The following is a 14676-nucleotide window of genomic DNA, read 5'->3' as shown; positions in this document are numbered from 1 at the left end:
AAAAAGTATTATGCCATTTGTTAAAAACCCACTACGAAGAGATAAAGCCATAGTTGTGTTTACTTAGGAGTCTGCTGTCTTCGTGAGAACGCGGCTGCCGCTTCTGTTCTGTCGCATGGCAGCCACTATGTATCATCAGACGGGGATGAAGGTGCATCAGGCTCATCACTACAGTAGACTCATCACTATGGGTTTGCAGTTTACTTTTAGCACAATCTTTTTTGCTTTGTGGAATAATAGCCTGGCTGACGTGTCTATATACTGTGCTGCTCTTAAATAGGACAGTATTTTGTAATTAGAGGTCTGCTTTACCATCTTGGTTTGGATGTCTAGCTGTCACAAATTTTTAGGCGCCGTCTAGGAGCTGGTATGGGTCTGGCATGATGTCACAACATCAGTGTAAGACCATTTAGAATCATAGAATGGTAGAGTTGGAAGGAACCTCCAGGGTCATCTATTCCACCCCCCTGCTCAGTGCAGGATTTACTAAATCATCCCAGACAGATGTCTGTCTAGCCTCTATTTGAAGACTTCCATTGAAGAAGAACTCACCACCTCCCATGGTGACATGTTCCACTCATTGATCACCCTAGAATCACAGAATGGTAGAGTTGAAAAGGGCCTCCAGGGTCATCATGTCCAACCCCTGCTCAGTGCAGGATTCACTAAATCATTCCAGACAAATATTTGTCCAACCTTTGTTTGAACACTTCCATTGAAGGAGAAGTCACCACCTCTCGTGGTAACCTGTTCCACTCATTGATCCACTCAGGCATCGGTCACACGAGCGTTTTTTCCCGCGATTTGCGGATCACATAACGGATGCGCATCCGCAAATCGCGTGACCGGGGCCGACGATTCGCTGAAAAAGCTGCACCTAGTGGCGTTTTCAGTGAAACTGCCCCGCACTGCCCGCTATCCTCTGCCACAGCTGTGCCACAGCTGTGGCAGAGGAGAACGATGTTCACCCATTGAATTCAATGGAGTCGGCTGAGAGCAGGGACCAATCAGAGGCAGCTCTCAGCTGTCATTCAATAGCTGAGAGCTGCCTCTGATTGGTCCCTGCGCTCAGCCAATCAGAGGCAGCACTCACTCACCCATTCATGAATTCATGAATGGGTGAGTGAGAGCTGCCTCTGATTGGTGAGGGCTGTAACCAATCAGAGGCAGCCCATTCAGCAGGCAGGGATTTTAAATCCCCGCCTGCTGAATACTACACAGAGCAGTTCAGGAGAACTGCGGCCGGACGCGGCTGAACTCTGGCTGCAAGTAAAAGGTGAGTATACATTTTGTTTTAATTTTACACATTTTAGGATGGTTTTCAGGGAAGGGCTTATATTTTTAAGCTCTTCCCGAGTATTCATCCCGCGCTTGCCGGCAGCCCATTGCTCGTATTGCCGGCTCCATTGAATTCAATGGGCGAACATCGTTTTCCTCTGCCACAGCTGTTACAGCTGTGGCAGAGGAGAACGATCTTTAAGTATATGTTCTCAATGGGGTCGGCGCTGCTGCCGCCGGCCCCATTGAGCCCATATATAGAACACAGCGATGCGCAGAACGCAGACAGGCGCGTTCTGCGAATAGTTGTGTCCTATAATTGATCGCACATCCGCATAAAAAGCGGACATGTGACCGATCCCATTGGGATGCATTGGGTCTATAGATCTGCAGATCGCAAGCGCGTCTGCAGATCGGACCAAAAAACGGTCGTGTGACCAAGCCCTCACTGTCAGAAAGTTTTTTTCTAATATCTAATTTGTGTCTCCTCCCTTTCAGTTTCATCCCATTGCTTCTAGTCTTTCCTTGTGCAAATGAGAATAGGGCTAATCCCTCTGCACTGTGACAGTCCTTCAGATAGTTGTAGACCGCTATTAAGTCTCCTCTCAGCCTTCTTTTTTGGAAGCTAAATAGAGATGAGCGAACGTACTCGTCCGAGCTTGATACTTGTTCGAGTATTAGCGTGTTCGAGATGCTCGTTACTCGAGAAGAGTACCACGCGATGTTCGAGTTACTTTCACTTTCATCTCTGAGACATTAGCGCGCTTTTCTGGCCAATAGAAAGACAGGGAAGGCATTACAACTGCCCCCTGCGACGTTCAAGCCCTATACCACCCCCCTGCAGTGAGTGGCTGGCGAGATCAGGTGTCACCCGAGTATATAAATCGGCCCCTCCCGCGGCTCGCCACAGATGCATTCTGACAGAGATCAGGGAAAGTGCTGCTGGTGCCGGAGCTGCTATAGGGAGAGCGTTAGGAGTTATTTTAGGCTTCAAGAACCCCAACGTTCCTTCTTAGGGCCACATCTGACCGTGTGCAGTACTGTTGAGGCTGCTTTTAGAGAGTGCAGACGACCGACGAACAGTGGTGTGCAACCTTTGTCAAGCCAAGATCAGCCGGGGAGCCACCACCACCAGCCTCACCACCACCAGCATGGGCAGACATATGATGGCCAAGCACCCCCCCTCTGGTTTGCACCGCTGCCTCTCCCCCTGTGCCCCAACCTGCCACTGAGATCCAACCCCCCTCTCAGCACACAGGCACTACCGTCTCCTGGCCTGCACCCACACCCTCACCTCCGCTGTGCTCGGCCCCATCCACCAATGTCTCTCAGCGCACCATCCAGCCGTCGCTAGCGCAAGTGTTGGAGTGCAAGCGCAAGTACGCCGCCACGCACCCGCACGCTCAAGCGTTAAACGTGCACATAGCCAAATTTATCAGCCTGGAGATGCTGCCGTATAGGGTTGTGGAAACGGAGGCTTTCAAAGGTATGATGGCGGCGGCGGCCCCGCGCTACTCAGTTCCCAGTCGCCACTACTTTTCCCGATGTGCCGTCCCAGCCCTGCACGACCACGTCTCCCGCAACATTGTACGCGCCCTCACCAACGCGGTTATTGGCAAGGTCCACTTAACAACGAACACGTGGACAAACACAGGCGGGCAGGGCCACTATATCTCCCTGACGGCACAATGGGTGAATTTAGTGGAGGCTGGGACAGAGTCAGAGCCTGGGACCGCTCACGTCCTACCCACCCCCAGAATTGCGGGCCCCAGCTCGGTGGTAGTATCTGCGGCGGTAGTATCTGCTTCCTCCACTCAACCACCCTCCTCCTCCTCCTCCTATGCAACCTCTGTCTCGCAATCAAGATGTGTCAGCAGCAGCACGTCGCCAGCAGTCGGTGTCGCGCGTCGTGGCAGCACAGCGGTGGGCAAGCGTCAGCAGGCCGTGCTGAAACTACTCAGCTTAGGAGAGAAGAGGCACACGGCCCATGAACTGCTGCAGGGTCTGACACAGCAGACCGACCGCTGGCTTGCGCCGCTGAGCCTCCAACCGGGCATGGTCGTGTGTGACAATGGCCGTAACCTGGTGGCGGCTCTGCAGCTCGGCAGCCTCACGCACATGCCATGCCTGGCCCACGTCTTTAATTTGGTGGTTCAGCGCTTTCTGAAAAGCTACCCACTCTTGTCAGACCTGCTCGGAAAGGTGCGCCGGCTCTGCGCACATTTCCGCAAGTCCCACACGGATGCTGCCACCCTGCGCACCCTGCAACATCGGTTTCATCTGCCAGTGCACCGACTGCTGTGCGATGTGCCCACACGGTGGAACTCTACGCTCCACATGTTGGCCAGGCTCTATGAGCAGCGTAGAGCTATAGTGGAATACCAACTCCAACATGGGCGGCGCAGTGGGAGTCAGCCTCCTCAATTATTTTCAGAAGAGTGGGCCTGGTTGGCAGACATCTGCCAGGTCCTTGGAAACTTTGAGGAGTCTACCCAGATGGTGAGCGGCGATGCTGCAATCATTAGCGTCACCATTCCTCTGCTATGCCTCTTGAGAAGTTCCCTGCAAAGCATAAAGGCAGACGCTTTGCGCTCGGAAACAGAGGCGGGGGAAGACTGGTTAGTCAGAGCACCCTCCTGTCTATATCTCAGCGCGTTGAGGAGGAGGAGGAGCATGAGGAGGAGGGGGAAGAGACAGCTTGGCCCACTGCTGAGGGTACCCATGCTGCTTGCCTGTCATCCTTTCAGCGTGTATGGCCTGAGGAGGAGGAGGAGGATCCTGAAAGTGATCTTCCTAGTGAGGACAGCCATTTGTTGCGTACAGGTACCCTGGCACACATGGTGGACTTCATGTTAGGATGCCTTTCTCGTGACCCTCGCGTTACACGCATTCTGGCCACTACGGATTACTGGGTGTACACACTGCTCGACCCACAGTATAAGGAGAACCTTTCCACTCTCATACCCGAAGAGGAAAGGGGTTCGAGAGTGATGCTATACCACAGGACCCTGGTGGACAAACTGATGGTAAAATTCCCATCCGACAGCGCTAGTGGCCGAAGGCGCAGTTCCCAGGGCCAGGTAGCAGGGGAGGCGCAGAGATCAGGCAGCATGTACAGCACAGGCAGGGGAACACTCTCTAAGGCCTTTGACAGCATTCTGGCTCCCCAGCAAGACTGTGTCACCGCTCCCCAGTCAAGGCTGAGTCGGCGGGAGCACTGTAAAGGGATGGTGAGGGAGTACGTAGCCGATCGCACGACCATCCTCCGTGACACCTCTGCCCCCTACAACTACTGGGTGTCGAAGCTGGACACGTGGCCTGAACTCGCGCTGTATGCCCTGGAGGTGCTTGCTTGTCCTGCGACTAGTGTCTTGTCAGAGAGGGTGTTTAGTGCGGCTGGGGGAATCATCACAGATAAGCGTACCCGCCTGTCAACCGACAGTGCTGACAGGCTTACACTCATCAAGATGAACAAAGCCTGGATTTCCCCAGACTTCTCTTCTCCACCAGCGGACAGCAGCGATACCTAAACAATACGTAGGCTGCACCCGCGGATGGAAGCATTGTTCTCTATCACCATCAAAAACGTGGACCTTTTAGCTTCATCAATCTGTCTATAATATTCATCCTCCTCCTCCTGCTCCTCCTTCTGAAACCTGACGTAATCACGCCGAACGGGCAATTTTTCTTAGGCCCACAAGGCTCAGTCATATAATTTTTGTAAACAATTTTTATACGTTTCAATGCTCATTAAAGCGTTGAAACTTGCACCTGAACCAATTTTTATTTTAACTGGGCTGCCTCCAGGCCCAGTTACAAATTAAGCCACATTAACCAAAGCAATTAATGGGTTTCACCTGCCCTCTTGGTTGGGCATGGGCAATTTTTCTGACGTACATTAGTAGTGTTGGTACACCAATTTTTTGGGGCCCTCGCCTACAGTGTAATCCAATTAATTTTTTGCCCACCTGCATTAAAGCTGACGTTACATCAGCTGTGCTGGGCACTGCAATGGGATACATTTATGTACAGCCGGTGGGTTCCAGGGAGCCACCCATGCTGTGGGTCCACAGGGAGTTGTAACTGCATGTGTCCACTTCTAAAGAACCCCAGTCTGACTGGGGCATGCAGTGTGGGCCGAAGCCCACCTGCATTAAACATGACATTACCTCAGCTGTGATGGGCAATGCAATGGGATATATTTATGTACCGCCGATGGCTTCCTGGCACCCACCCATGCTGTCGGTCCACACAGAGTTGTAACTGCATGTGTCCACTTCTAAAGAACCCCAATCTGACTGGGGCATGCAGTGTGGGCCGAAGCCCACCTGCATTTAAGCGGACGTTACCTCAGCTGTGATGGGCACTGCAATGGGATACATTTATGTACAGCCGGTGGGTTCCAGGGAGCCACCCATGCTGTGGGTGCACACGGAATTCCCATTGCGGAGTTGTACCTGCCTGTGACTATTTATAAAAAAACGCGGTCTGACTGGGGCATGCAGACACCTTGACAGAATGAATAGTGTGTGGCACATAGGTTCCCCATTGCTATGCCCACGTGTGCAGCTCCTGATGGCGGTGGCACAGGATTATATTTCTCATTGCTTCTGTACAGCATTGTGGGCTATTGCCCCGCCCCTTTTAAAGAGGGTCGCTGCCTAGCCGTGCCAACCCTCTGCAGTGTGTGCCTGCGGTTCCTCCTCATGGCAGACGCGCTTATAAATAGACATGAGGGTGGTGTGGCATGAGTGCAGCTGAAGGCTGCGCAGGGACACTTTGGTGTGCGCTGTGGACACTGCATCGTGCGGGGGGGGGGGTTGGGCAGCATGTAACCCAGGAGAAGTGGCAGCGGAGTGTCATGCAGGCAGTGATTGTGCTTTGTTGGAGGTAGTGTGGTGCTTAGCTAAGGTATGCATTGCTAATGAGGGCTTTTCAGAAGTAAAAGTTGTTGGGAGGGGGGACCCACTCTTGCCGCTATTGTGGCTTAATAGTGGGACCTGTGAACTTGAGATGCAGCCCAACATGTAGCCCCTCGCCTGCCCTATCCGTTGCTGTGTCGTTCCCATCACTTTCTTGAATTGCCCAGATTTTCACAAATGGAAACCTTAGCGAGCATCGGTGATATACAAAAATGCTCGAGTCGCCCATTGACTTCAATGGGGTTCATTACTCGAAACGAACCGTCGAGCATCGCGAAAATTTCATCCCGAGTAACGAGCACCCGAGCATTTTGGTGCTCGCTCATCTCTAAAGCTAAACATTCCCAGATCTTTTAACCGTCACCTCATAGGACATGTTTTGCAGACTGCTCACCATCTTGGTAACTCTTCTCTGAACTAGCTCCAGTTTGTCTATGTCTTTTTTAAATTGGTTAGAAGCAGAAACAAAAAATGGCAACAGCATGCAAAATAAATTTGCTATCAGAGGTATACATACCTATAATCAATACTCTAACCACATTAAATAATACAAGGTTCTTGGTATATAATTTGATCAAGTTGCATTGGCCCATCTACCAACGTCCAGGTGACCAAGCTCTCAGATGGGTCCTAACGCTAAAACCAGGCGGTATAATCTAAACCTGGGAAAGCTGAGTTCCAACCTTTCAGAATGCTCCTCTTGGGACTAAGCCTACAAATAAAACCAAGGAAGGTAGGATACCATTTAGATGTTCCAGTAGGAGGGACAGAAGGTAAATGGGTGACAGGTGTGCACGAGCAGGTGAAGGCAGCCAAAACTTCACAATACTTGTACAAAAAAGAAAAAAAGTTCAGCACTACCCAATGAAAATATATCCCAATAGAAATATATAGGTGCACGTTAAACCGTGGCTGCAACATACAGTAGAAACAGAAACAAAAAATGGCAACAGCATGCAAAATAAATTTACTATCAGAGGTATACATACCTATAATCAATACTCTAACCACCTTAAATAATGCAAGGTTCTTGGTATATAATTTGATCAAATTACATTGGCCCATCTACCAACGTCCAGGTGACCAACCCCATATGCGCCCTAACGCTAAAACCAGGCGCTATAATCTCAACCTGGGAAAGCTGAGTTCCTACCTTTCAGAATGCTCCTGCTTCTACTGTATGTTGCAGCCATGGTTTAACGTGCACCTATACATTTCTATTGGGATATATTTCCATTGGGTAGTGCTGACCTTTTTTTTCTTTTTTTCACATTTGTAGCCTCTAGTAGTCAATTTATTCATAAATGTCTCGGAGAAATACAGCCAGTTTCCCATAAGTGTCCTAGCTCAACTGTGAGTCTACTGATCCAAACTCACAGCATCATAGGAACCTGACCCGTGGTTAGGCTGGAACACTTGTCCATATAAATATACCCGCAATACACTTTTGTGAAACTGGCCCAACAGAACAGCACCACACAGAGGTCTAATAACAGATGTTCCATAGTTATTTAATACTAAATACTAACATTTATTAAACCAGACATGTCAAGAGAGCCGGCAGGTCTTCTTTAAAGTAAGGCGATGTTCACATCTGCGTTGGAACATCGGTTCAGAGGTTCTGTCGCAGATCCGGCACAAAATGCTGGAAGAAAAATCTTGCATGAAGGACTTTTTCATCTGGTAAAATGCCAGGCAGCTGAACGGAGATCCAACGGACCCCATTTAAGTCAATGAGGTCCTTTTGGAGCTGTTCAGTTCCCCCATATGACTGATCCATTTAATTTAAACAAGTGCTTTCTTCACATTCAACAGAAAATGCCACATTAATGACTAATACAGTCTAAGGCTGCATTCCCACGAACGTATATCGGCTCGGTTTTCACGCCGAGCCGATATACGTTGTCCTCATGTGCAGGGGGGGAGGCTGGAAGAGCCCAGGAGCAGAAACTCAGCTCCCGCCCCCTCTCTGCCTCCTCTCCACCCGTCTGCACTATTTGCAATGGGGAGAGGCGGAACGGGGGCGGGGCTAAGTTACGGGAATTAGCCCCGCCCCCGTTCCGCCTCTCCCCATAGCAAATAGTGCAGAGGGGTGGAGAGGAGGCAGAGAGGGGGCGGGAGCTGAGTTTCTGCTCCTGGGCTCTTCCAGCCTCCCCCCCCCTGCACATGAGGACAACGTATATCCGCTCGGCGTGAAAACCGAGCCGATATACGTTCGTGTGAACGCACCCTTAGACTAACAGCGCTTCCCAGGTGATGTATTCTTTTTTTTTTTCCCACAGATATTAATTATTTTCGGGGGGGGAAGGGGGGGTGTTATATTTCAAGACACCCGCATAGGCAGCATAGGCCACGGAAATACGCCCCTGTCCACTGATGCATTATAAGTCAATACATCAGAGTGGCAGCGTATATCGGCCGGGCGAGAAAACCTGGCCAATTTCCACCGGTGTAAATAAGCCCTTAGGCCGGCTTCACACAAGCTTGTGTATTTGCATGCGCCTTAGAGTAGCATTTTAACGTAACAAACCATGTTTTTTTGCGTGTGCATCGGTGTATTTTACTGCACATTTTATGCCTGCTTGGCATGTGCATGGCAAGCAAAGACACAACAATCGAAATGGCTAATTAGTCTTAATGCGTTGCAGATGTGTTCTTTTTCCTGAATAACTATGCGCCTTATTACACATCTCCTTGCGTATTGTGCACGCATTTGCGCACGCCCTATTGTTCTATTTTGTTGTTCGCAACTGAGATGCAAAATACAGAAATGTGAATGAAGCCTTTGAAATCAATGCAAATATGCATACAAATACTCCTGTGGGAAGCCGGCCTTAACAATGTCATATCCAATAATAGATGCCAATGCAGCAATGGCCCATGGCGGTAGTACTATCATTATTGCTTTTCCACTCTATGTCCCCCATCATGTAACTATATGCCGTTAGAGGTGTAATTACATACTTGCTAGTTTCGGTTATTCTGTTTCTCCAGAAGAAGGATCATTGCAGGTAAAAGCATTGATGTTTATTACAATATGGCTATAGGAACATAGACTGACGCGACGTCAAGCAGCTCTGACTTACTGGGACAATGCAGTACTGCTGCTTGCAGCCATGAGTGGGCAGTTGGGAAATTACCTATTTGCAAAGCTTTATTTAATTTACAATACTAGAATACATTATTAACAGCCGTTCCTTCCATTATTTCCATAGAAAAGCTTGCAAATGTCATTGCAGACAATAATTGTTAGTGACAAAATGTCATTTCCCGTTGCTCAACGATGAGGAGCTGTGAAATAAGAAACTGTTATTTTAGCGTAAAATTGTTCCCGTTGCTGACAGCAGCCTGCAAGTTCTCATCACTAACCAGGCAGTTGGCGGTATTATAACTTCTAGTCTGACATTGCTTCAATACAAAGCAGTGTAATGACTATGGCTGCACAAGGGTGCAAGATCCGAAGTACAATCATTCTCGAAAACAATCTCTCCCCCAGAAGAAGTTGTAGGAATAGAATGTAACTTTCTCTGTGTGATTGTAACATTGATATCAGTGATTACAATATCAGAGCAAAAGGAGCATTTATTTTAGAGAACTGACCGCTTGTAGGGAGGCTCTAGTACCCTGTTGCACCACCTCTAGCTTGGATTCAAGATGTGATACAGGTGGGCATGGAGGCTCTAGTACTCTGTTGTACCACCTCTAGCTTGGATACAAGATATGATACAGGTGGGTATGTAGGCTCTAATACTCTGTTGGGCTGCCTCTAGCTTGGATACAAGATGAGATACGGGCAGGCATGGAGGCTCTAGCATCCTATTGGGCCAGTTCTAGCTCGGATGCAAGATAAGATACGGGCAGACATGGAGGCTCTAAAAACCTTTTGGGTCGCCTCCAGCTTAGATATAATATGTGATATGGGTGGGCATGGAAGCTCTAGTACCCTACTGGGCCAACTCTAGCTTGAATACAAGATTTGATCATTTAATAATCTCAGATGTTCCCATACATGCTCTATTTGTGATTATTCTGGCAATCGGGCAGCCACAGAATTGTGACAATGTTGTGAGGACATTCCTGTGTCCCCCCTTGTGTGTGCGGCTGTGAATTATCCTGCTGGAAAATGCCTCTTGGAAACCGCCATGAGATGAACACATGTGGCTGCAGGATGTCGTGAACATATCCCTAAGCTGTCATTGTTCCTTGTACCACTACTAGGGGTAGCATAGTAACATAGTATGTTTGGCTCAATGAAGACAATGTCCATCTAGTTCAGCCTGTTTTAACCTCCTCCTTATTGGTCCAGAGGAAGGCAAAAAAAACTCCATAATGGCAGCCAGAGTAATCGCCGGATCAACATTTGAGATAATCAACCCTGCAGGTCAAATGTCTATATCCTGTAATATCGAGAGTTCCACAGTCTCACTGCTCATACAGTAAAGAACCCCCTTCTACGTTGGTGATAAAATCTGCTTTCTTCTAGACTAGCAGATGTAGTGGATGCCCTCTTGTTACAGTCGCAGTCCTGTGTATAAACAGATCATAGGAGAGATCCTTGTATTGTCCCCTCATGTATTTATACATAGTTATTTGATCGCCCCTTAGCTGTCTTTTTTCCAGGGTAAATAATCCCAATTCTGATATCTTCTCTGGGTATTCCAGTCCTTTCATTCCGTTTATTAATTTAGTTGCCCTTCTTTGAACACCCTCTAGCACTGCAACATCCTTCCTGAGCACCGGTGACCAGAATTGTACACAGTATTCCATGTGGGGCCTGACTAGTGCCCTATATAGTGGAAGAATAATGTTCTCGTCTCTCGCCCCTATACCTCATTTAATACATCCAAGACTCTATTAGCTTTTGCTGCAGCTGACTGGCATTGGTTGCTCCAGTTAAGTCTACAATCCACTAATACCCCCAGGTCTTTTTCCATATCAATTTTAACTAGCAGTACTCCATTCAGTGTATATTGGTGACATCCGTTTCTCCTGCCCATATGCATAACCTTACATTTATCAACATTGAACTTCATTTGCCATTTTTCTGCCCAAGCCCCAGTTCATCTAGGTCCTTTTGTAGCCGTATATTGTTTTCTGTTGTAATAATTATCTTGCATAGTCTTGTAACATCTGCAAATATTGATATTTTACTGTGCAGTTCCTCTATCAGGTCATTGATAAGTATGTTGAACAGAATGGGGCCTAATACTGAACCCTGTGGCACCCCACTAGCGACGGTGGCCCAATCAGATTACAAACCATTTTTTACCACCCTCTGCTTTCTATCTCTGAGCCAGTTCTTTACCCAGATACATACGTTTTCGCCCAGTCCGAGCTGTCTCATTTTATATATCAACCTATTATGCGGGACGGTGTCAAATGCTTTAGAGAAATCCAGATATACAAGATCAATAGACTCTCCCAGGTCCAGCCTGGAGCTTACTTCCATTAGCTGTCTTTTTTCCAGGGTAAATAATCCCAATTCTGATATCTTCTCTGGGTATTCCAGTCCTCTCATTCCGTTTATTAATTTAGTTGCCCTTCTTTGAACACCCTCAAGCACTGCAACATCTTTCCTGAGCACTGGTGTCCAGAACTGTACACAGTATTTCATGTGAGGCCTGACAAGTGTCTTGTATAGTGGAAGAATAATGTTCTCGTCTCTCGCCCCTATACCTCTTTTAATACATCCAAGACTTTATTGGATTCTTGCAGCAGCTGACTGGCATTGATTTCTCCAGTTAAGTCTACAATCCACTAGTACCTCCAGGTCTTTTTCCATATCACTTTTCCCTAGCAGTACCCCATTTAGTGTATATTGGTGACATCCATTTCTCCTGCCCATGTGCATAACCTTATATTTATCAACAAATCAAAACTTAATTTGCCATTTTCCTCCCCAGCTTATCTAGGTCTTTTTGTAGCCACACATTGTCCTCCGTTGTATTAATTGTCTTGTATAATTTTGTATCATCTGCACATATTGATATTTTACTGTGCAGTCCCTCTATCAGGTCATTGATAAGTATGTTGAACAGAATGGGGCCTAATACAGAACCCTGTGGCACTGCACTAGCAACGGTGGCCTAATCAGAGTATGAACCATTTATTACCACCCTCTGCTTTCTATCTCTAAGCCAGTTCCTTACCCAGATACACACGTATTCGCCCAGTCTGAGCTGCCTCATTTTATATATTAACCTGTTATGCGGCACGGTGTCAAATGCTTTAGAGAAGTCCAGATATACGAGATCAATAGACTCTCCCAGGTCCAGCCTAGAGCTTACTTCATTGTAGAAGCTGCTCAAATTGGTCTGACATGATCGACCCCTCATGAACCCATGCTGGTGAGGAGTTATACCGTTGTTCTCCTTGAGGTATATTAGGATGGCATCTCTCAGAAACCCCTCGAATATTTTTCCAATTATTGAAGTGAAACATACCAGCCTGTCGTTACCAGGCTTTCTTTTAGACCCCTTTTTGTATACTGGAACCACATTGGCAATGCGCCAATCCAGCAGTACAATCCCGGTCTCAATAGTGTCCATAAATATAAGAAATAGCAGTCTAGCTATCATGTCACGTAGTTCCCTTAGAACCCTTGGGTGTATTTCATCTGGGTCCGGTGATTTATCGATTTTGATTCTCTTTAACCGATTCTGCACTTCCTTCTGTTTTAGGCATGCAATATTTAGTGGGGGGTTCAATTTATTCCCCTGCATCTTGTGTGGCATTTCATGTTCATTCGTGAATACACTAGAAAAAAAACTATTTAATAGATTTGCCTTCCCTCCATCATCTTCTATGATTTCTCCTGCATTATTTGTTAGCGGGCCAGTGCTCTCAGTGCAAATCCCTTTACTGTTTATATAATGGAAGAATAGTTTAGGATTATTTTTGCTTTCTTTGGCAATCAGTCTTTCTGCCTCCTCCTTAGCCATTTTGATCTTTTCTTTACAGGATTTGTCTTTTTACCTGTGTGATTTTAGCGCTTCTTCGCTGCCTTCTTGTTTTAGTAGTTTAAACGCTTTCCCCCCGCCCCCATTAATGCCCCCCTTATAGTCTTGTTGAGCCATGAGTTTCCTTCTACTTGTAGTTCTTTTATTTTTAAAGGGTATGAACAGCTTACGAGGTTGCTAGGATGTTTTTAAACTTCTCCCATTTGTCATCTGTACTGTTATTTATGAGGACATTATCCCAATTAATTTTACCGATAACAGTTCTGAGCTGATTAAAATTTGCTTTACTAAAGTTTAGTTTTTTTGTCACTCCATGATAAAGCTTTTTGGTAAATGATAGCTGGAAGTTAATTATATTGTGGTCACCATTTCCCAAGTGTCCCTGCACCTGCACCCCCATGATTCTGTCCGGTTTGTTAGTTAATCGTAAGTACAGAGTGGCCCTCCCTATAGTTGGCTTCCGCACAAGTTGGGTAAGGTAGTTATCTTTAATTGTTCTCAAGAACTTATCACTCTTGTGAGATTTGCAGGTTTCGTCTTCCCATATTATATCCTGATAATTAAAGTTCTTCATAATAATTACTTTATTGCAGTGTGACACGTCTTCTATTTGTCTTAATAATAAGATTTAAGTCTCTTCTGTTGCTTTTGGTGGCCTATAGAAATCCCCTATCAGGTTTTTCTCCCTGTATTTCTACTCACAGAGATTCCACACCTGCACCTTTATCTTCTCGTAGCTTCGGCATTAAAGGGGTTGTCCCGCGGCAGCAAGTGGGTCTATACACTTCTGTATGGCCATATTAATGCACTTTGTAATGTACATTGTGCATTAATTATGAGCCATACAGAAGTTATAAAAAGTTTTTTACTTACCTGCTCCGTTGCTGGCGTCCTCGTTCCCATGGAGCCGACTAATTTTCGCCCTCCGATGGCCAAATTAGCCGCGCTTGCGCAGTCCGGGTCTTCTGCAGTCTTCTATGGGGCCGCTCGTGTAGAATGCCGGCTCCGTGTAGCTCCGCCCCGTCACGTGCCGATTCCAGCCAATCAGGAGGCTGGAATCGGCAATGGACCGCACAGAAGCCCTGCGGTCCACGGAGACAGAGGATCCCGGCGGCCATCTTCAGCAGGTAAGTATGAAGACGCCGGACCGCCGGGATTCAGGTAAGCGCTGTGCGGGTTGTTTTTTTAACCCCTGCATCGGGGTTGTCTCGCGCCGAACGGGGGGGGGGGGGGGTTAAAAAAAAAAAAAAAACCGTTTCGGCGCGGGACAACCCCTTTAAGTACAATTTAACGTACAGACATACTCCTCCTCCTTCTGGTTTCCACAATCTCTTCTGAAGAAATTGTAACCCTGTACATTCACCGCCCAATCACACTTATCATCAAGCCATGTCTCCGTTATTCCTACTATATCGTAATTTTCATCAGACATTCTCATTTCAAGCTCACCCACTTTACCAATCAGACTTCTTGCATTCATTGCCATACAATTTATATGGTGGTTGTTGGTCTTTATT

Source organism: Eleutherodactylus coqui, chromosome 7 (assembly GCF_035609145.1).
Source record: "Eleutherodactylus coqui strain aEleCoq1 chromosome 7, aEleCoq1.hap1, whole genome shotgun sequence".
In the NCBI taxonomy this organism is placed as follows: domain Eukaryota; kingdom Metazoa; phylum Chordata; class Amphibia; order Anura; family Eleutherodactylidae; genus Eleutherodactylus; species Eleutherodactylus coqui.
The sequence above is the reverse complement of the archived record's forward strand: the minus strand, read 5'-3'. Positions refer to the sequence as shown.